At 48.0% G+C, this 23,568-nt stretch overlaps 1 protein-coding gene across 4 annotated transcripts in view; it reads left to right on the top strand.

Annotated features, from left to right (window-relative positions):
- Positions 1–23,568, top strand: part of Tiam1 (TIAM Rac1 associated GEF 1) — a 349,838-nt gene that overhangs the window by 2,886 nt on the left and 323,384 nt on the right. Inside the window, exon 1 of one of the 4 annotated variants that reach the window (XM_029470564.2) lies at positions 19,094–19,187. The exons of the other annotated variants lie outside the window; for them this stretch is intronic. The gene's annotated coding sequence lies outside the window, so the exon portion shown is untranslated. Of the gene's footprint in view, positions 1–19,093; positions 19,188–23,568 lie in introns of those variants that run through there. 4 annotated transcript variants of the gene reach the window in all.

The following is a 23,568-nucleotide window of genomic DNA, read 5'->3' as shown; positions in this document are numbered from 1 at the left end:
ATGTAAACAGGCTGGTAGCGTTTTTCTAGACACCTATTAGCCAACGTGATAACTTGTTTAAAGTTCTACTCCCAGGAAGGATTCCAATCCTTTCTGAACTCTGAGAATTCTCTAGCTCTTTGGGACGCTGAAGCCCAATATTCCTGCCCCCCCTGCTGTTGTCTAGGGATCAAGTCGGTTGGGGGTCTAAACTTAAAAGGGAGCCAGGTTAGGGAATCTCATTAGCTGACAGTTTAACTATACACTCAAATGCTCATCCAAAGAGCTAGGACAAAGGACTTTTCCTTGCCTTCTGCATTTTCTCTCCCTCTGTTTCGTCTAACTCAAGTGGAAAAGCCATGCAGATCCTAACTTCTCAGCTCCAACTCTGAGTGTTTTGAGAACCTTAGGCTTTCTGGACACCTAGTCAGACACACACACACACACACACACACAGAGAGAGAGAGGGGGGGGTATTTGCTTTTTGTTTTCTTCAGACTTAGCCATCTCGATAAAAGATCAGTAAAATCAGATCTACAAGGCCACCGCTGTCTTTTTCTCCCATCCTGATTACTCCGAGCCTTTTCTCTGTGAACATCCTATCTTCTGTAACTTCTGTGCCACAGGGGAAAGGGTCTTTTAACGTCATGGTAAGCTGCATCGCTTACTTGACAAATTAAAAGGGGCACTTAGAAATTAAACGGCCCCCCAGCAAGGAGCAGAGGAATAAGGAAAACAGTGTCCCAGTGTAAACGTGAACAAGACTTGCACAGTGAGGCACAGTCTCCCCTTCTGTACCTTTCTCAACCTCTGGCACCTTCTTCCACACCCATCCAGCATAAGACTTCCTCTGTTCCCTTGCTCTCCAGGGACCTCATTCAGCAACTCACAAGGGGCCCAGGCTGCAAGTATGCGCAGCAGGAGAGATTCCTCCAGGGTTGGTAGATCGTTCTAGAAGACCTCATAGGTCTTTAGTTAGCTGGAGAAGTTCCTCTCCCAGTTGCCCAGAGATCATGCAGGCTGCTGCTGCAAGGCAGTGCAGTAGAGGGCTGGGCTCACTGGGTGTGGGAGTCAAGCTTTGGTCGTGTGTCCTGTGTGTCGGGAATGACCTCGACAGGGTATGAGAAGACGGGTTACACTCGCAGATCAGTTGTCTGCATCTGAAGGAGGTTAAACAAAGAGGGATGATTCACGGAGAGGCTGTGGGAGGTTCTGGCAGCTGAGCAGAGCCTTGGCTTCAGAATAGGCCAAGGTCTTTTGGGGCTGGGTCCTGCTGCAACCTTTCTGTAAAGAGGACTTAGATTGAGATGGGGGGGTGGGGGGGTGTCCCAACAGTTTTTAAACCTGGGATAACTGAGGTATGACGTATTAGGAAAGGTGCCCGGTGTTTCCTGCTGGGAACGTTTTAAGTTGGGAAGTAGAAATAAAAGAAGGGTGGGGGATGGGCTGGAATAAAACAGAATAAGATGCCTCCCCCAAACAACCTTCATGTATCGCTTCCAGTTTCTGCTGCCTCGGAGAATGGCTTTACCTGATGATCCAGAGGCTAACGCTGTCCCTCTAGCTACAGCTTTACTTCAGCTACTCTTTGCTTATGATAGTCCAAACACATGAAGTATAAAGATCTAGAAACAAATCGCAGTGTTACTACAGTTATTATTAGAGATGGAGTGTCTCTTTCGAGTCCAGGGTGCCCTTGAACTCAGGTCTCTCCATTCTCCTGCCTTAGCCTCCTGAACGCTGGGATTTCCGGTATGTGCTGTTATACCTGGGAAATTATTGCTTTTTTTTTTTTATTTTTTATTAAGGGGGTGAGTCTTACCTTTTAAATAGCTTTTATTAAAGTATGTGGTTGTGACTATTCTATTTATTTGTTTTTGAAGTCGTGGGATTCCAACCCAAGGCTTTGCATATGCTAAGTTTTACCACTAAGCCACACCCTTGGACCAATTGAATTAGTTACTATGACTTCTTCCTGGCCCCTTCTTTCTTTCTGAGTTAGGACTCTTACTTTGAAACCCTGGTTGTGTCGGAACTCACAATGTTCCTGTGTAAAAGTGTACAAGACATTAATAATTAGGCACAGTTTCCCCTTCTATACCCTTCCCAACCTCTGTCACCACCACTGTCAGCAGCCAGCCAGGTGCTCACCTTTAGTCCTAGCCCTTGGGAGGCAGACACAGATAGACCTCTGTGAGTCTGGTCTACACAGTGAGTTTCAAGACAGCCAGGGCTACAAAGAAAAACCCTGTCTTGAACATCAGCTATTCCTGGCTCTGTAGTGAATTTCTTTTTTTTTTTTTTCTACCGCCCCATGTAGTGAATTTCTTATTGTGTCTTGTTTACAGATGAAATGTGGCATGGATCTGTATTGTTGGGACCGACAGTGTGTGTGTGTGTGTGTGTGTGCGTGTGTGTGTGTGTGTGTGTGTGTGTGTGTGTGGTTGTATCCATGGATCTACAGGTCAGTCTGGTTTGGAACTGTCCTTAGGCATGAGGTCTTGGAGCTAGTTTAAGGAGACTTGCTGTGTACAGTTTGTGAGGGAGGGGCTACAAGGCTGCAGCAGCGGGCCTGAGCACCCGCCTGACGCCTGGCATGGTGTGGAGCAGAGGGTCTCCTAGGCTAACGACTTTCAGTTGCATTTCCTTAGGAGCCCCATACACACTTCTGCTGCAGTGGGGGAAGACAGGATATCCTGTAGAAACAGGCTGCCTTTGTGAAATCTGCCACCACTGGGGACCACTTCCATCTCCCCTGCCACTCTCCCATCTTCCTTAGAGCTCTAAACCTCGTAAACACAGATCAAGTCTGCCTCCTGCTCCAGATTTCCTGTGTCAGCTCTGCGGAGGTGAGAATGGGCCCAGCAACCTGGCAGGTCAGCCCAGGGAGGTGGAAGGTCATCAGGATGAGGCCCAGTCTAGGAGTGTTCCCGGAGGAGGTCTGGGGGATGTGGAGATGGAGTCGGTGAGGAGGAGGGCAGGAGGTGGAGATATGCTCATCTGAACTGGTGTGTGAGCGGCCATGAGGGAAGGATGGGTGCTTTGCAGGCTGTTCCTGCCCTCCTACTTACTGGAAGGCTCCAGGGTCTGTGGGGAGGGATCTCAGGCCTGGCCTTGTCAGGTCATTTTTCAAACCTCACAACCTCTTCTCTGTGATATGCTGTATTACCAGCCCTGTGGGCTGTCTTTGCTTGTTTGTTTTGAGTCATTCTTGCTCTGTAGCCTAGGCTGACCTTCTTCTCCTTGAGATTTTCCTGTCTCAGCCTCCCAAGTGCTGGAGTCCCCGGTGTGTGCCACCACACTGGCCCAGCTCAGGGGCTCTTGTCATCCACCGGCAGCACGGGGGTTGGATGGATTGTGTACCTGGCTTCTCCCCCCCCACCCCCAGGCGATGGTTTCCAGTGGGAGTGGTTTCTGGGGACTCCGGGGTTGGCTCCTGTTCCTTTTCAGGCTCACAGACCGTGTGCTGTATTGCACAGGCTGCTTTTGAACTTACGACATTCACCTCAGCCTCTCTGGTGCTGGGATCACAGATCCGTGCCGCCGTGGACAGCTTAGCCTAGTTTTTCTTGCGTTGGTATCTGTGCGTCACGTATGCCTACTGTGCCTTTGTGTTTGCACATGTATGGGTGGGCTCATGGGTGTTCAGCTCTGCAGGAGTTCTGAGGAGACCAGAGATTGCCATTGAGGGTCTGCCTGACCACTTCCCGCTTTATTTATAACCAAGGCTTTGGTTAGTCAGCTAGCCCGCCCGCCCGCCTGCCCTGGGGAAGCCTTTGCTTTGTCTCTTCTATCCTTTGAGCACTGGGATCACAGGTCGGCTGTCACAGGTCGGCTGTCACGGGTGGGCTTTTATGTGAGTGCCAGGAACTTGCAAATACTTTATTCACTGAGCCGTCTCCTGAGCCCCAGCATATCATCCCTGAGCATCCTTCCTCTGGCAGCATGTGTCTGTAGTCTCTCTCTCTCTTTCTCTCTCTCTCTCTCTCTCTCTCTCTTTTGGTTTTTCAAGACAGGGTTTCTCTGTATAGCTCTGACTGTCCTGAAACTCACTCTGTAGACCAGGCTGGCCTCGAACTCAGAAATCCGCCTGCCTCTGACTCCCAAGTGCTGGGATTAAAGGCGTGCGCCACCACCGCCTGGCACTCTCTCTCTTCTTTTTTTAATGGATGGATAACATGCCATTAGTTGGCTACAGTGAGTTTTGTGTATTTTGACGGCCACTGGGGTCACTTTCACCTTTCTGCCATTGTGAGTGGTTGTGGCCATGACAGTAGTGTACTGTTTGTTTGGCTTTTTTTTTTTTTTTTTTTTTTTGGTTTTTCGAGACAGGGTTTCTCTGTGTAGCCCTGGCTGTCCTGGCACTCACTTTGTAGACCAGGCTGGCCTCGAACTCAGAAATCCGCCTGCCTCTGCCTCCCGAGTGCTGGGATTAAAGGCGTGCGCCACTTGTTTGGCTTTTTAAAGTTTTCTGATCATCCTAAGAGCCGCGTTGCCAGGCCATATGGCAGTTCTGTTTTCCTCTTTGGAGGACACTTGGGTGAATTTCCAGAAGGGTTGCACTCTCTTGCCTTCCTATCCACAGGGCCTGAGATTTCAGGTTTCTCTCTGTCCTCCATGTCTTCTTCTATGTCCTGTAGCTGTTCCTTGGCTTTGATTTGCATTTCTCTGGGTTTAATGCAGAGTGTCCTCTTGGTGCTCTGTGGCTAATTGAGTTTTGTTTTTTTTTTTCCTCCAAAAACATCTACTGAGCTCATTGCTGATTCCTCCACTGGATCCTCCTCATTTAATCGCTGTAAGGATTCCTTATCGTTTATTTGTTCATTTGTTTGCTCTGAGTCCAGGACCCCCTGCGTGCCAGCCGGGAGAGCACCTTCTTTGTACCCGGGCCTGCCTCTGCGTGCGTGCATGGTGCCATAGGTCTGACATGATTTCCACATATTTTCTCCATTCTGTGACGGTGATTTAACTTTCTTGATGGTCTTTGCATATTGTCCTTTTTCAAGACTGACAATAAAAAAATCTGTCTTCTTGGTCACAACTCTGTCAAAGCTGTGCTTCCACAGTGGAGTGAATTACTGGGTTTGTTTATTTATTTTCCCTGTGATTCTGGTTATATGACTAAGTTAAAGGTTGTGTTGAGGCACACAGAGAACATTTTATTTTAAAATACTGACTGACTTACTGGCTGGAGAAGTGGCTTAGTGTTTGGGCACAGGTTGCCCTTCCACAGGACCCCTCTTTCTGTTCTCAGCACCCAAATGGCAGGCAGCTCATCACCACATGGGACTACAATTCCCAGGGCACCTGACACCCTCTTGTGGCCTCTGAGGGTACCACGAGTGCATGTGGTGAAAAGAAATGCTCACTGGAAAACGCTCATACACATAGCATAATAAAATTAAATAAAAGGAACAATACTTTATCATAAAATATCTGTCGGGCTGGGCAGATAGATTGCTTGGTGGGTAAAGCACTTGCCTAGCTAATGTGGGGATTTATTTATTGTTATATGTAAGTACACTGTAGCTGACTTCAGACGCACCAGAAGAGGGCGTCAGATCTCATTACGGGTGGTTGTGAGCCACCATGTGGTTGCTGGAATTTGAACTCAGGACCTTCGGAAGAGCAGTCAGTGCTCTTACCCATTGTGCCATCTCTTTAGTCCTAGGTGTTTTTGTGTGTGTGTGTGTGTGTGTGTGTTTGTGTGTGTGTGTAATATCAGGGTGGGTTTTCAACCATGGCCAGCTTACTTCCATGAGGGTGTTTAGCAATGGAACTAGTTTTTGGTGGTCTCAGCTAGGCATCTACCCGGGAGAAGGTAAAAAATGCTTCCAAGTGGTCTGTGATGCACCGAAAAGTCCACACAGCAAAGAACGATGTGGTTTATGCATGGTCGTGATGCTGGGGCCCTGGGCCTAATGGTTTCAAGCTCTGTACCACTGGCTTGTGCCCTTACACCAGCCCCACAAGTGTTATCAAACGTTACATTGATATATTTAAATTGTGTAGGGAAAGGAGCTTTTTTTTTTTGGGGGGGGGGGTTTTCGAGACAGGGTTTCTCTGTGTAGCCCTGGCTGTTCTGGAACTCAATCTGTAGACCAGGCTGGCCTCCAACTCAGAAATCCACCTGCCTCTGCCTCTGCCTCCCGAGTGTTGGGATCAAAGGTGTGCGCCACCACGCCCAGCAGAAAGGAGCTTGGTCTCCTCTCTCTCTCTCTCCAGTGTAACCTGTAAGTTCAAGTCAGCCTGAACTCACAGATCAGCCTCTGCCCCCGAATGCGGTCTGAGTTGAGCTGTTCATCTGCTGAATGCGGTCTGAGTTCATCTGCTTTGAGTTATTATCATTGGGTTAGTATTAGTGACTCCAATGAGTGAATGTGACATCATTTTTTAAATGGTGGGACGTTTTAAAAATTAGGCCTTTCCTTCAGTGGTCCAGACTTCCCTGTGCCTGAGAGACTCCTCTCAGTGCATGACTCAGGGCGATGCTGTGTCATGGAAAGTTTACCCTTGGCCTTCTAGTCTGCCAGGCTCAAGTATAGTGGAGGAGAAATACCGCCCTCCCCCTCCAGCGTCGCCCTTCTGCCAGCCGATCATTGAGCATTGGAAATATTTTCAGAGAAATATTCTGGGTGCCATTCAAAGGCCTACTGTGACATTTTGGAAAACTTTTTATGAATATTAGAGTAATTATCTCATCTCGAATTCTGTGATTAGAAATTATAATTCGAATGCTACAATTATATCCATTGAACTTTCACGTCTCATTGTAATTTAAAATTTAAGATGGCACAGCTATGGTTTGCACTTAACTAAGCCACCTTAACAAATTAATTATTTAAAAATAGATTTAAAAAAAATTGCCCAGGATTGTTCCCCCCCCCCTTTCCCTCTTTGGCAATTAATTGCTTTAATTTGGGGGTTGTATCTGCCTGCAGCCTTGGCTCTCTGAATCCTCACCGATTGTATGGAACAATTTCGGGTAGCCTGAAAGGGTGTGTGGTAGCCTGTGCTACGGCTTTAGCTTCCTTCAGGAGGGTAACTTTGGCAGGACTTTGACAAATGGGGTCCAAGCTAGATGGGGTTGTTCTCTGATAGAGGCTGCTGCTTGGTGTCAGCTTAGGATTGTCATGCCGAGGACTGTAGATGTCCCAGTGAAGTCTGTTTTATAAGCCATGCTCAGTGGATGTAGCTTGTTAGAGTGTGGGGAGATGGGAGGATTCCTCGCCAGCAGCCTTTGAGTTAAAACTGCCGGTGATGCAGCTCTTCTGACTGCTGTCCACTGCCGCAGGAGTGAGTTTATGGGGCTCCTAAAAAACCTACAGCCTTAAACTCCGTTTCTGCAGAGGAGCTAGCTCTGCCAGGATCCCTGCGCACAGCCACAGCCACCACAGAGAGACAGGCCTCCAGGAGCCTGGATTCCGTGGGTATATTTACCAGGACAGTCTTGTTTTGAGCTCTTGAGATGTAGACCCTCAGTGTAGCTCAGGCTAGCCTGAAACTAAGTATCCAGGCTGGTTTTGAGCTCTTGAGATGTAGACCCTCAGTGTAGCTCAGGCTAGCCTGAAACTAAGTATCCAGGCTGGTTTTGAGCTCTTGAGATGTAGACCCTCAGTGTAGCTCAGGCTAGCCTGAAACTAAGTATCCAGGCTGGTTTTGAGCTCTTGAGATGTAGACCCTCAGTGTAGCTCAGGCTAGCCTGAAACTAAGTATCCAGGCTGGTTTTGAGCTCACAATTCTCTTGGGTGTGCTCCAGGCAGCCTTTTTGTTTCTAGGTGTTGGTGGTGCTGGGAATTGAACCCGGGGCTTGAGGCAGCTGTGAGCACTCTTCCTTTGAATAGTCTGACAGCTTAAATAATTGTGGAGGGGGTTTGTGAATCACTCTAGCTATGGTTAAGTTTTTTTTTTTTTTTTTTTTCCAGTTTGGAGAAGGCCTTTTCTGGAATTCTGAAAGGCAACTTCAATAGGACTTGGCTGAAGTTTGTTTCTGGGTCTCCTGACCTGTAGATACAGACGAGATCTTTGAATTGGCTCCTTTGATGTGAGTCAAGGCTCTCTGATCTCTGGCAGTGTTAATCGGGAGATGGCCTTTGATCACCTGGGCTCCTGCTTCGACCTTCTCCCATGTATGCTGTGTGCCTGCTTGTCTCTATTCTTTTCTTCTGCCTAGGATGATCTTCCAAACATTCTGTCGGTGTCTCCATCCTCGGTGTGATTGTGTTTAATCAGCACTTTTCTGATGTCAGGTGGGAAGATACTCGCTGTAAATACTTTTAAAGTGTGTTTGAAGAATTGAAATGTGGTCCTTCCCCCCACTCTTCCCTCTCCCCCGGTATTTTTTTATAAAGACTAAAACAAAATCGACGTTGACAAGGAGAAAAGTCACAGTATGGAATATGTGTGTCTATCGATTGTGGATGGAAGCTATCAGAAACTTAAGTTCCCAAAGTTGTATTATCTTATTTTGCAATCCACTTACATGTGGGGATTAATGGTGAAGGATCCTCTCAGCACTAAGAGGCTCTGAGAAGACAAAGGATGCTGGGATGGAGGCGGCAGGAGCGCCCAGTGATTAAGTCTAAATGGCAGGATTAGCCCCACCGAGGGTCCTTTTCAGATCAGGCTTGAACCCGGTGTCCTCCACCCTGGCCTGTGTTGACCTTACAGAGTTGGTGACCTCCCTTCCTTTCTCTCCTTTCTCTGTAGCCATTGATCTTCTGTGCATGTGCCCACGACCTCAGCTTTTCTCTAGGATTGCTTTCTGGTTTATGAACTGTCCCTAGAGCCAGTGTAAATGAGATGCTGGAGCCCAAATCAGGCAGCCTGCAGATATGAGGGGGAACAGGTGGATAGTTAGGCAACCAGTCAAACAAGCAGGGATTTTAAAAAGGAAAAGAAAAAAACCAAAAAACCAAACCAAACCAAAACAAAAAACCCAGTGGTGTTGGTGCCGCACACCTTCCGTTGGGGGTGTCCTGCGCTGCATCTGGACTTTCCTCACCACGGATACTTGGGACCTTAAGTCCAAGCCCAACCTACAGAAAATCTGGGCAGTAAGTCAGTGGGTAGGAAATGCTGGGTGCCGCGAGGGTGGCAGTATGGATTGGTGACAGGGAGAGATGCTCAGCAGAGTCCCCAGCCTCAAACAGAATAGGTTCTCTGAGATGGGAGGTTGGATAACCCACAGCAGGCAGAAGGATGATGGAGCACCTGTGATCACGTGACCACGTGTTGGCCTGGCAGAGGGCGGTGGGGAGAAGGGACGAAGGCAGCCGAGTGTGGAGAGTGAGCGGATCGCAGCCTGAGGTGGACGAGGCTTCCTTCTGCTCCTCGCAGTCTGTTGTGTGGACCGAGGTCGGCGAGGGGGGGGGGTACTGGAAAAGCACGTGGTCTAAGGGACTTTGTTGTACGTTTGAGCTAGCTTGCTCTTTGAAGATGCTTTGACAGTTACGTGAACGATGAAGAACGGAGTGGGCGTTCTAGTGTAGGAACATGGAGATTGTTTTGCCAATCTCTTTTTTTCTTTTTTTTTTTTTAAATTCTTTTTTTTTTTTAAAGATTTATTTATTTATTATATGAAAGTACACTGTAGCTGTCTTCAGACACTCCAGAAGTGGGAGTCAGATCTCGTTATGGATGGTTGTGAGCCACCATGTGGTTGCTGGGATTTGAACTCAGGACCTTTGGAAGAGCAGTCGGGTGCTCTTACCCACTGAGCCATCTCACCAGCCCTCTTTTTTTCTTACCTTTATTTTTCTTTGACTTTTACTTATTTGCAACTTCAGAGGCCGCTTTGTGTTTTGGGCCCATAACCAAGTCATCAGCCTGCACTGCAGCCCCGCCTCCCCTACCCCCCATTTATAATCTCTCACGCTCCGCTCGTCGGTCGTTGACAGTCATTCTAGTAAAACTCAGTATCTACCTGTTCAGAGTCTTTTGACGTTACTTTTATGTCTTACTTAAAAGTTTCTTTTCTTGTGGGCTGGTGAGATGGCTCAGCAGTTAAGGACCCTGGCTGCTCTTCCATTTCGTCATGTAGGTGTATTGCAGACAGAGCACTATTTTAAAAACATTAAGGGGCTGGAGAGATGGCTCAGTGGTTAAGAGCACTGACAGCTCTTCCAGAGGTCGTGAGTTCAATTCCCAGCAAGCACATGGTGACTCCTGTAATGAGATTTGATGCCCTCTTCTGGTGTATCTGAAGACATCTATAGTATACTTATATGTAATAAATAAATACTTGGAAAAAAAAAGATTAAACCCTTTCTGTGTGTGTCATATGTGCATGTATGTGCATATGTGTGTTCTGTTATGCTCACTCATGCATGCTCGTGTGAAGTCCAGAGGTTGATGCTGGCTTTTTATCTATTTATTGTTCTTTATTTTTTTGAGACAGGGTCTCTCTCTCTCTCTCTCATTCAACTTGGGGTTTGACTGGTTGGCCAGTGAACCTCTGGTGGTTTCTATTAACCTCCTTCCTCCAAGCACTGGTTACAGAAGTACGCCCTGCCCAACTCTGACCAGAGGGCTGGGGACCCAAACTCAGGGCCCTAAGCTCACCTAGCAGGCACTGTACCTGCTGAGCCATCCCCTTCCAGTCAGTCCCAGGTTAAATTTCCCCAGATGTGCTGTCTGTGTTAAATGGCTCTTCCTGCCTCTAACGCTAGATATTGAATGCACAGCCTCATGGATGCTAACCATGGCTCCCCCACGGAGCTTGCCCCATCTCCTGAGATGGGCCTTGATTTGACCTGTCATGCTGCCTTCCAGACATCTTGCCCGTTTATGTGTATGTGTGTCAGTCCCGGAATGTGTTGGAAAAAGCAAATAAAGCGAGAAGCTTTTGTTTTGTTTCACTGTTCTTTTTTTTCTTTTTTTTTTAAAAAGATTTGTTTTATGTATGTGAGGACTCTGTAGCTGTCTTCAGACGCACCAGAAGAGGACGTCTGATCCCATTTACAGATGGTTGTGAGTCACCATGTGGTTGCTGGGACTTGAACTCAGGACCTCTGGAAGAGCCGTCAGTGCTCTAAACCTCTGAGCCATCTCTCCAGCCCGTTTCACCGTTCTTAAGACGTTTCAGCCCTGGCTGGCTCCATTGCTCTGGGCCTAAGGCAAAAGCAGACTTCCTAGCGGCGGGCATGTGTGAGCGGCTGCACTTCTCCATTGTCGCCGGCCTTTTGGATACTTTGCACACTCGATTATTAAACATCCTTATGGGACTGGTTCTGGTAGTTAAAAGCACTTGCTGCTTTCTAGTGGGTTGGAATCTGGTTCTTAGGACCCAGAGCAGCGGCTCCAGGGTGCCCAAAGCTTTCTTCCGGTAACCCCAGGCAATTGCAAGCTCATGGCATTCCCTCCTGCTCACACGTACATAAAAACCAAATCTTAAAAAAAAAACAAACAAACAAACAAAAAAAAACCTTCACGAAGTGTCCATTTTGCAGATAAGACAATAGAGAATCAAAGACAGTTGGTAGTGTGCAGAAGGCAACAGAACCTAGATAGGATAATCTAGACCCTCATCCTAGGCTGACACCATGTGGTGGACACAGGGCTGGGCTGGGCCATCCCTAGAGTTCCATTCTGTCCCTGTCAAGGCCACTGTTGTCGCCTCCTTCCTTGTCGTTGTTTCTTGTCCTGTTGGGCAGCCCTGTGTGTCCACGTGAGGCCACTCTGATGAGCAGACTTTATTATGGACGAAGGGACTCGTTCTTTTCCTTCCCGTCACTTAATGCGACATAATAGCTCAGAGTGCTCGGTCAGAGGCATTTTATTTAGGCAAGACCACTTAGGAGTGGAAGAACTTGCCTGCTGAGAGGTTTTATATATGGGGTGCGTGTGCTCTCAGAGGCCAACGGATGCTTAAGTGTGTGCGAGGTGAAGGGGAGCAGTCTGCGGACCACTCGGGTCCGTAGGCCCCCAGCCCCCAGCTGTCCAGCTCTGCGTTTCCCATTTATGGAGGCCCTCCAGTGTGCTGACACCTATTTAAATCTGGTGTTTCCATGACGGGCAGCCTGGTAGGTGGCTGGAATAGCAGCTTCCCAGGGACGCTGTAGGCAAGCTGCCGTCTCTCTCGGTGTGACAGTCTGCCCTCCTCCAAGAAATGCTCCTGGAAAATCCATCTGGGGCCTTTTGTTTCAGCTGGAAACAGAGCCATGTTTTCAGGGACTTCTCCCCTTGCTTAAAGCTGCTTAAAGCTGAGTTCAGCCTTTGACAAGGCACCACGTCTCTCGGAACCTGGGACAATGCTCCTGAAAGCATGGCTATGCTCACACTTGAGGAGAAACCGGAGCTCTTAACAGAAAATCGAGTTATGTAGACCGTTCCCTGCAGTCACATGACTCTAAACTTGCTTGGTGACAGTGATTGACAGCCTCAAGCAGGCCATGCACTGTGAACAGGGCAGTATTATCCCCACCGGACAGGCAGGAGGCTCTAAAGCAGTATTGACTCATATGTTGCTTAACTTTAAAAGTTACACATTTTAACTTTATTGTATGTATGTGAGTGCCTGCCTATATGTATGAATGTATGGCCTATGGATAACTGGTGCCTGTGGAGGGCAGAAGAGGCTGACAGATCCTCGGGAACTGGAGTTAAAGTTTCGAGCCACCATGTGGATACTGGAGATGGGACTTACATCCTCTGTAAGTAAGGCCAGCAAGTGCTATTAATCACAGACCCATCTTTTCAGCTCCCAATTCACTGTTAATTAGCATAGAAAGCATTAGGTTTTATTATGACATTTCCAAATACAATTTGATCTTTGATCCTCTCTGTCCTTCTCCCCTCTTTGTGTATCCCCTACACTCTTCCATCTTCAGCTTCCTTCTTGATTACATGTCAGCTGTCTCCTGTGCCACCCTCTCCCATTCTCCCCCCATCCCCCATCTTGATCTCTCTAGATTTTCTGGTTTCAAACTCACATACATGACATAAACAATAAACTCTAGAATTCACACGCTTGAGAGAACATTTGTTATTTGTATTTCTGAGTTTGGATTACCTCTGTCCCTGTAATACTCCAGATCCATCCATTTTCCTGCAGATTTTACAATTTCACGCTTCTTTACTGCTGAGCAAACTTCTATCGTGTGAATGTAGCACGTTTTTAATATCTCGTCACCTGTTGATGGATACCTAGGATAGATAGGATGTTTCTGTTTCCTTTATGCCTCAGAAACACCCATCAAGATTGTCTCAGTGGCAAGCCCTAAGTCAGATGATAAGGGAATTGTGCATTGTGTCTTTCACTCACATGTCAGTAGGCGAGTGACCTTGTGTGAGCATTGTAGAGAACTTGGCACAGAATCAGATGGCTGTGATGTTGCTGGGCAATAGAATTGTGTGGGACTGCAGTAGTGTATGAGGCATGTATGTATGAGGCATGTATGTATGAGGTCTGTATGTATGAGGTCTGTATGTATGAAGTCTGCTTCCCACACATCATTGTGTGGCACATGCCTACACTGGTTTGTTTGTGGCTTTTTTGACTCATGGCCGTGTTAGTGAGATTCACCTAGTTGGAATTCTCACCTCTGAAGCCAGTTCTCTTAATTTTGCTTTGTTTGCGGAAATTAAATGTAGAGGCTTGAGAGATGACTCAGCTATTGAAAGCACTGGCTGTTTTTCAAGAGGCCCCAGGTTTAATTCCCAGTATCCACATGGTGGCTTACAACTGTCTGTAACTCCAGTCTCCGGGGATCCAGCACCTCTTCTGGCCTCTGAGGGCACCAAGAACATACATGGTGTACAGACACATATGCAAACAAAATACCAGTATACATAAATAATTTAAATACTGAAGTACACACAAGGAAATTTTGCTCTCATCGCTGTGAACCCCTTCCTTGTACCTTTGGATGAGTCCTTGATTTCCTGCGAATCTTTGGTTTACACATACTCAAGTGTTTTGTCTTATACTTCTGCTTTCAGAAGATAGGGCTTCCCCTGCATGGGCCACGCTGTGCTCTGTGTCGTGTGTGTGTGTGTGTGTGTGTGTGTGTGTATGTATGTATGTCCCCTCTTCCTTTTCAGGCTCATGATTTTCACCATTTTCTAGGACTCATGTGTTCTTAAGTATCCTTCCAAAAACAAAACAAAATAAAAACGAAAAGCCCCCATGCTACCAAATGTGTGAATGTGTTATTATTTTAACTTGGTGTCTTTGTAAGTGTATAGTTAAGAGAAAGCTACCAGAGGATTGTGGGCTCTAAATCCATGTGTGTGTGACTGACTCTCTCTGTCTGTCTGTCTGTCTGTCTGTCTCTCTTCCTTCCTCTCTTTCATACATACAGACACACAACGCACGTATGTGTACATGGTCCTCCCCACCCCAGCCCCCACCTACCCACACAGGAAAAGATGTGAAGTTGGAGGCCAAAATGGAGTGGTAGTGTTCACAAGTCAAGCCACCAGAAGCTGGAAGAAGATTTTTTTTTTTTTTTTTTGCCTAGGGCCTCTCGATGGAGCGCAGCCTTATGACACCCTGGACTCCGGTGTCCAGAATGTGAAAGAATGACGTTTCATTTGGTTTTGTTGTGTTTCATACATTGTTTCACTATGTAACAGAGGCTGCAGCTCCAGCCTCCCCAGCGCGCTAGGACCGCCTGTGTACTTACTGGCACCCAGCAGTCTCTATAGGAAACTGGTTCACTTTCCCTTTGCCGTCCCTGGGCTTGCAAGTCCTTAGGCTATGTTGCTCTGACCCACCAGGGTGCCTCCCCTGCCGAGGTCTCATGTATCATTCTGGGTCTGAGTTTGCTTAGAGCTTCCAAGCAGTGAGCCCTGTGGTACAGCCCTTGCTTTGCAATTTCCCTCTCACCTGTCGCTCAGTTAGCTCCAAAGTGGCAGATTCCAGAAAATGCCTGTATTGGGCCTGAAGAGTTCTGGGTAAGACTTGCGAGCTCCAGTAGTCCCGAACTGTCTGGAGGACTTCTCGTGTTGGCTTCTTACATTTAGATGAATTTCTCGTCTCCAGCGTGTGTAGCTTACTCTGTTTGCTTGATGTTTGCAAACACAACATGCTGTCACGTGCAGGCACAGTCCTGTGCAATGACGGAGGGCAGATGTTCGACACAGAGAGTGAACTCAGGCTGGTGGCCAGGCTGCCTGAGTCTGTGCTGTTTGGTTTTCTGCAGCAAGCATCCAATTACCCAAGTCTCACGCTGCACACTTTCAGTTACCTGTAGTTGGCCGCGGTCTGAGGCTAACAGTTGTCTTGGCTCTTTGAAGAGAAGCAGGGCTATTACTGCTAGTCTCTTACTGTGTCTGACTTAGACACTGGTTGATATGTAGAGGGAAAAACAACCACTGTGGAGCTCAGTGTTACGTAAAGGCTCGGGGATCTACTGATGGTCTTGGATAAGGAAGGAACTTGAATCATGAGTAACCCTGCCCAGGGATCCACTTTCCTCATCTCTCCAGTGGTGATGAGCAGCTGTCCCTAAAGACTGCTGGGAGACCAAGTGAAGTTGTTTTGCTACGGATGCCCCATCAGGCGTGGTGTGCGGTGGGGACCCAGGAAGCTCTCAGTCCCTGTCTCTAGCTCCTTCTTGCGTGTGTAGTAGGGCTCAGCACAGGCCTGTCATTTGGTATCTACTCTGCTAGCCTGAACCATCCCGGAGCGATAAGGAGGAGGAAACTGGACAGAGAGATGGTGCAGGGCTTCCCCAAAGCACCTAGTAGGCTGTTGAGAGCTCTGCAGTGTTTCTAGTGCGGCCATCTTTCCATGCAGTGCTTGCTGGGCTTCCTATGTGCTTGTGAATAGCAACCTGCCAGAGCTCACCTGGATATGCTCTGGCTTTAAGATGGTGTGGTCGGTCACTGTCGTTAACCCGGTGGGATTCGGAGTCACGTGGACACCTATCTGGGCTCGTGGGAAGACCCACCCTGAATATGGGGACTCTCTCAGGGGCTTAAGTTTCTGGACTAAAGAAAACAGAGCAAGCGTGCAGCCTGTTCCCTGATCGAATGCAGTGTGACTAGACACATCATGCGCTGCTGCCATGCCTTTCCTGCCAGGTGTGCTGAGCCCTCAAACTCAGCCTCACTCACCCTTCCTTAAGTGTGTTTGTCAGGTGTTGGCCAGAACAACCAGAAAACCACGGATACAGATGATACAAGAAGGCTGGGCTGAGGAGCCCATGCTGTATCAATGGATAATTACGAGGAAATCGCCTACATGCTCACCACTCACCCTTCCAGAACTCTTGGAGCAATCAGGACTCATCATGGGCTGCAGGTTTGACCAAGTGGGAACAAATTAGGTTTCAGAAGTGCCTGCTGTGGACATTTCTCCAGTTTTGTTAGAGAGAGGCCGAGCCTTAATCCTGGGAACTTAGTTTCCTATTAGATGCAGCTGCCTTGCTGCTGGGCTTCCCTTTGTTTTCTTCCCTTTGGGCTGCTGGTTCGTTTCCTTCATAGAAGCTCAAATCCTTGTGATGACAGGTTATATGTGTGTGTGTGTGTGTATGTATACTACATATTGACTTGTGTGTATGAAGATGTGCATGCAAATATGTGTGCTAGCGTGTGAGGCTGCACGTTGAGTTAGGTGTCTTCCTCAGCCTCCTTTTTTGAGGTAGGGTCTCTCACTGAATGAGGGAGCTCAGTGATCGGCTTGGCTGGCTGCTCCAGGGACCTTCTTGTCTCTCTCCCTCTGCAGTGCTACCGTGATAGTCACACGCTGCCACACTGACCTTCATGCTGGGGACCCGAGCTGGGGCGCCATGCGTGCACGGCAAGCACTTTACTGCCTGAGCCGTCTCTCCACTATTTCTTAACTCCTAGACTGTTGGACAGAACATGGAGATTTAGTGTATTTAAGAGATTCAGTTAGTAGTTGATAAGACAGTAGATCATTTTCTCTGAAAGCCTGCTCCCTTCCTCCCTCTTGCCTAGTTTGTCCTGTGTGTGTGTGTGTGTGTGTGTTTGTGTCTCCCCTTTCATTTTCTCCCTACTTTAATTTTTTTTTAAAGAATAATTTTATGTATGTAAGTACACTGTCGCTGTCTTCAGACACACCAGAAGAGGGCATCAGATCCCATTACAGATGATTGTGAGCCACCATGTGGTTGCTGGGATTTGAACTCAGGACCTCTGGAAGAGCAGTCATTGCTCTTGAACCGCTGAGCCATCTCTCCAGTCCCCCCCCCCCCTATTTCTTTTGAGATCCGGATTCCGTGGAGAAGTCCTGACAAGCATTCAGCTTCTTTGTCTTCGACCCTTTCTTCCACTCAGAAGATCTTAGCCTAATGTGTGTCTTGTTACTTTTTATTCACCCATTTCTGTCTCCTCTAAGTCAGGGTGCAGGGGGTCGGAGCCCCACACAGTGCCTTGTGCTGGCTCCCAGGGCTGGCTCTCAGCACAATCCTGCCATGGCCCAGGGCCAGCCTTGGATGTGTAGGAGGGGAGCTGTGCAAACAGTCTTTTCTACTGGTGAGGGGGTTGACTGGGCAGCAGGACGGGGTGGGGATCCCCCAGGCTTGGTGAAGGCCTGGTTCTACTTAAGCTCTTCCAAACAGGGAAGAGGGCAGTAAACAGTCTGCTAATGAAGTCTGTAGGTGAACATGGAGGTGTGGCGATGCTCTGGGCGCACAGAACACAGAGAGGATGCTGGGAAAGGGCAAAGAGCGGGAGGAAGGCTCTGGGGGGTGGTACGCTCCCTGCTGGGAAAAGCACAGCCACCCTCTGGTGAGGAGCTGGCCAGGGTTGCTGCCCTGAGTGCAAGTCAGGGCGGGGCCAGAGCAGCGAAGCTGCTTCTTGTTCTTGGTAATCAGTAGGGATTGTTTTATCATTTCAGCTCTTGTATTACTCAGGAGCAGGGCCAGCCTGACCATAGCCTGCGCATGTGAGGCTCGGACGGACCTCCAGGTGAACAGAAAAGGTGGCCTCCTCCTGTCTGTGCATTTCCCGGAGGAGGCCCAGGGCCTGGAGGTCTGTTCTGGGGACAGCAATGTGGCCGAACAGCTGGCGGAAACAGCTGGCTGCTCGATGTGAACTAGAAGGGGCTTGTTGTCCAGGTGTCTGTCCCCCAGGAGGCTCCTGTGGTTGGTTTGTTGGGTTGCACCATGGTTTGTGGCTCTGTAGTGTTAGAAACTTGATAGCCACGGGGCAGGTCTGAGTCCCCAGTGCTTTCCTTTGTAAGTCTGAAAAACCACACTCTCCTGATGGGAGACAAGAGCCTCCAGTGAAGAAAGGGACATTTTGGGGTTAGAGCTGATGACCATGCCACCCACGATGCTTAATTTCTCAGCCTCAGTTTGTCTGTAAGGCAGCTGCATGGAGTTCTGGGTCCCTGGGAGATGACGCCAGGTGTGGTTGCCCCTTGAGGCAATGTTGGCAGTAGTTCCAAGTACATAAGTTTTGATTTTGGCCTTTTTTCTTTCTTTCTTTTTGGACACAGGGTCTTGCTGTGTAGCCTGGGTGGTAATCAAACTCAGCGTGGGTTTATAATGGCTACAATAATCAAGGACTGAAGCAAAGAGGTCAACCCGTAAATGCTGGCTATCCACGGGAGATGTCCCCCGACCGGCTAGAGCAGGGTGGAATCCCCTCTGTGTGAGCAGCATTTTGCACACACGTCAATACCTAGGTGGCCCTGAGAGGAAGGGACAGGAGTTGGCAATGTCCCCAGGAGGCGGAGGGAAGGTGACACTAGGTTTTGGGCTCTTGAATTTCCAGACACCTGTCCACCATGCAGCCGTGTTGCGGTGACTTTGGTGTGGTGTTTGCAGAGGATCTATTTTAGGGAGGAGAAGCGTGACCTGATTTGTGTCCTTGATTTTTCCTCCTGGGCCTGGACTGGGCTTGTAGCCCTGACCCACAAGGTCTTAAATTCCCCGAAAGGAAATTCTGAAGAAGAAGCTGTGCATGAGAGATAGCCGTGTGTGTGTGTGTGTGTGTGTGTGTGTGTGTGCCTGCCTGTCTGTCTGTCTGTCTGTCTGTCTCTGTCCTCCGTAGGTCTGGACAAGCCCCCCCCGGCCCCCCCCCCCACGCTCCTTCTGAGCTTCAAGCAGATCACTGTTGACCTTAGATTGTTCCTTCTGTGTACGGTTTCTCTACTTAGCCCTTCGAGGATGGGGCCCCTCATTGTCTCTCTGCTTCCCACCATCGCTGGACCTAAGCATCAGTTTGAAAGGTTACTGATGGATGTCAAGTCTGTTTCCTAAGGGCATCCTGAGTGGATATTTCGAGCAGAGGTGAGCGGCTTGGTGAGTGCTGGAGGCTCCCTGTTCCTTCAGATGCTGTGCCTGTCTGACCCCCCCCCCCGCCCCCTTCCATCCTCTGGCTCCCTCCCCCCCCGCCCCCCTGTATGCATTTCCCTTTCTGACCTGACTGCCGATGCTGAGGTCTCCTTTACATCCTTGTGTGGTTGGGGCTTGGATCCCTACTCTGAGCACCCTTGTCTTCAGTATGTCCATCCTGTGATGTTCATCTGGACAACAGACAGTCTGACCATTGGGCATGACGGACGTGACGTCCTCTCTGATTCTGTTATTCAGGAGAACTTTCTTTGGGCAATGATTTGACCTTGGGTGAAGTTCAGTAGATGGGGAGGATGGAGACTGAGGATGGGAGGGTCCAGTGTTGGGTCTGCCTTGGCAACTTCTGTGATCGTCTTTCTGTTTTGGACTCTGTGATGACTGACAGGCTGGGATAGGGAGGGTTCAGGTCACTCCTAACTGGAAGATTTAGCTTTGTCCTTTCTCTCTGGGAGCACCTTGCCTAAGGGGTAAATGCTCTCCAAGCTTAGTGCACCAGGGTACTGGGAGAAGTGCCGGCTAGGTCTGAGGCAGCGCGTATGTATCATATTAATCTTCATTCCCAACACAGTAGATAGCATAAGTGTGCGTTACTCCAGGAGTTGATTAGCCTCAGTTTAAATCGCCTCAGCACAGAAGTAGGATTTTCGAGTTTTGTGATGAAACACCATGACCGAAGCAACTTGGGGAGGAAAGGGTTTATTCGGCTTACACTTCCACATAGCTGTTCATCACTAAAGAAAGTCAGGACAGGACTCAAAACAGGGCAGGACCTGGATGGAGGCAGGAGCTGATGCAGAGGCCATGGAGGGGTGCTGCTCACTGGCTTGCTTTCCCTGGCTTGCTCAGCCTACTTTCTTATACAACTCAGGACCACCAGCCCAGGGATGGCTCTACCTACCATGGGCTGGGCCCTCCCCCATCAATGTGGAAAATGCCCGATAGCCGGATCTCGTGGAGGCATTTGCTCGTTGAGATTCCCTCCTTCCAGATGACTCTAGCTTGTATCAAGTTGACATAAAACCATCCAGTACATTAGGGTTTGGAATAGCTGCATAGCTGTTTCCAGTGCAGCTTCCCTACTCCCACAAAGGGAGATCTCTGAAATGCATGCTCACAAAGTTTTAGGGATTTATAGCCATCCAAATATATATATATTTAAAGTTTAAAATTTCAACTAAAATATAATTACATTATTTTCACATTCCTCCTCAGCATAAGGTATTTTTTAAAAAAAGATTTATTCTTATTTTGAATTAAGTGTGTGCAGGTGTGTTTATGTGGGGTATATGCGTATGGGACTGCAGTTACCCCTGGAGGCCATTAGAGGGCATCAGATTCCCTGGAGCTGGAGTTAGTGGAAGTTGTGAGCTGTGGGTTCTGGGAACCTCTGCAAGAACATTAACTGCTAAGCCGTCTCCCTCTGGGGAATATTTCCAATGTCAGATTTTCAGAGTAGGGTTCCTCATTGAACATGGGAAGGGGTAAGTGACTCCCATGTGTGTGATTCTGGACGTTTCCTCTGATGGGCCAGCTAAAGACGCATCCATGATAGAATGGCTGCTAACATGTGGGCATCCAGTTGTCATAGAGTGGTAGCCTTTCTGTCTTCTGTATTCGTAGACTCTGATTGGTCCCGATTGTCCGTTTCCTCCTTCTCCAAAACTCTCAGAATTAAAGTCCTCCCTGCTGCAAAGACTTGTCATCGAGCAAGGAAACATACTGTTGGGTCCTGCTTCTGGGCTTTGCCAGTGGGCACTGGAGCCCGAATTCAACATACATTGATTGATTGATTGATTGATTGATTGGTTTTGGGGATTATAATGGCTGTAGAGTAGGCTGAGACTGCGTGGTTAATCTCCACTTTATCAATGAACAAGCTGATGGCACAGAAAGACAAGAGGGGTAAGATCATCTAATGGTGGTGGATGTCAGCTGGAGCCTAGGCGCACTGAGCAGTGCGCTCAGGACCGCCATGTCCTGTGCTGTCGCTCTGAGGTGGTAAGTCCTCCCAGTAAGTCCTCCCCAGCGGTTCAGACGACTTACTCTTAGCTGAAGATGGCTGCGGCTTACGTTAGGGTGTCTTTCCAGTCTCTCAGCACTCTCTGTGTGTGCACGCTTGGGGTTTTTCTTGTGACAGCACTGAACTAGTCAGCTGTTCATGTCATTAGGCTATTTTTACTGAGAATCTCTAAGGTTCAGGCTGTTCTTTCTCTGTCTTATTGCTATAGCTCTGCTCTTTGATGCCATTTGTAAAGAGAAAGATAAATACAACTTATATTAGGTTGGATTGATCTGTCTTTGCAGGTAGAAATCTTGGTTTGCAAAGGAGTTAAAACATCATTGGAGCGGGAATAGGGCCTCCTGTTCCTGGCCCTTGCGAGGCAGAAGCAGGAGGTTGGTCATGAGTTCAAGGCCCACGTGGGCCACAGAGTGCAATTCTATTTCAAAAACTGAACAAAATAACGTCTAGCGCGATGGCTCAGCAAGTAAAGGCAGGTGAGGGCCCTTGCTGTCAAGCTGGTGTCTGAGCTTGATTCCTGAGGTCTGAGTGATAGAGAGAAACCGCTCTCGCAAGCCGTATTCTGACTTCCACACAGTTGCTGGGGTCTGTGTGTGTGTGCCCACACAGGTACACATGCCTGTGAACAAACAAACACATGAGTACACAGATGTAATGGGGAGAACATTTAAAAACTTAAAAAAAACCAAACAAACCAAACTCCCCAACCAAAAACTCTACCTAGACTCACAACCAATCAGTCAACCCCATTTCCCAACAAAGCGAAGCCCAACACAGTATAGTACAATACAGCACAATACAACAGAACACAGCAGTGTTGGGGACAGTGACAGTGAGATCTAAGGCTTTTTGTGATGACCGTCCCTTCAGACTGTGCCGAAACTCATTTTACAGCTGGGAGCCGAAGCATGACTCTTCTAAATTTAAAACAATTAATTTAGCCGTCGGTGGCAAAGGCCTGCCATTCCAGCATGCAGGAGGTGTGTGTAGAAGAGTCAGAAAGTCAGCATCTTCCTCTTCACATTGAGTTCAAGGCCAGTGTTAGCTATGTGCAACCATCTCAAAGCCCAAACAGAACAAACAAACAAACAACCCAAACCCAGACCAAAGACAAATGATAGAATTTGTGGTTGTGACTAAAAACTGGTCACCATGAGATTCTGGGACATGTTACCAGCATGGGAAAAACACACTCTTGATTTGTTATTTAAATTGGTGACATTAAAAGAGACTCTCAGGTCATCACTATGTTCAATGTATGGGATTGGTTCCCAGGGATCTCATTTGCCCAGAACTGTTTTTCAAGATCTTTTTTTTTTTGGTGGTGGTGGGGGGGGAGGTTAGGGGGAGGCCTTTCAGGTGTTGCAGATTTGTTGAGGAAGCATCCCTTTGGAGAACTCATAAGCTACTCACACTGATGACGAGTCTGATGATCCATCTAGACAAGGACTCCTGCACAGCCGACAAGGACTCCTGCACAGCCGACAAGCTATAATGACTTCATAGTGGGACAGGGTGGTGACCTTGACGCCTTAGAGAGAGGCCCAGTGTGCATTTTACTCTCTCACCTACGCTATCAAAACCAGAGCTCAGAGAAGTTGAGTAATTGACTCACGGTTTAAAAGCTTAGGTTTTTCCTGATCTCTAGGATTCGATTATTAGGAAAAATATGATTGTTAGGAAAAACTAGAGAAACCTTATTGAATTTAACTAACACTTACTAGTTGGTACTTTGTCAACCCTTCAAGAAGTTCCAGCTACCTGATCAAAAAGTAGAAAGCCACATTCCCTAACAATTTTAGGACAGAGCAAGCCATGGAGATGGCCCAGCTGTTAAGAGCACTTGCTGCTGTGGCGAAGGATCTGGGTTTGGTTGTCAGGACCCAATCACATCAGGCAGGTGACAACTGTCTGTGACTCCTGTTCCAGGTGATTGATTCTCAGGCCTCTGTAGGCACCTGAAGTAGTGTGCATATACTACAGACAGACAGACAGCCACACGTGCACACACGTACACAATTAAAAGAAGAATTTTAGCATGAAGCTTTCATGTTAAAGAAGATGGCAGAGGGCTGGTGAGATGGCTCAGTGGGTAAGAGCACCCGACTGCTCTTCTGAAGGTCCAGAGTTCAAATCCCAGCAACCACATGGTGGCTCACAACCATCCGTAACGAGATCTGGCGCCCTCTTCTGGAGTGTCTGAAGACAGCTACAGTGTACTTACATATAACAAATAAATAAATCTTTAAAAAAAAAAAAAAAAAAGAAGATGGCAGAGTTGAGGCAAATGAGTAG

The sequence above is a fragment of the Mus caroli genome, unplaced genomic scaffold (assembly GCF_978045245.1).
Source record: "Mus caroli unplaced genomic scaffold, Mus_caroli_1 scaffold_17, whole genome shotgun sequence".
NCBI classification, from domain to species: domain Eukaryota; kingdom Metazoa; phylum Chordata; class Mammalia; order Rodentia; family Muridae; genus Mus; species Mus caroli.
Note: the sequence above shows the minus strand (reverse complement) of the source record. Positions and strands in the feature narration are given on the sequence as shown.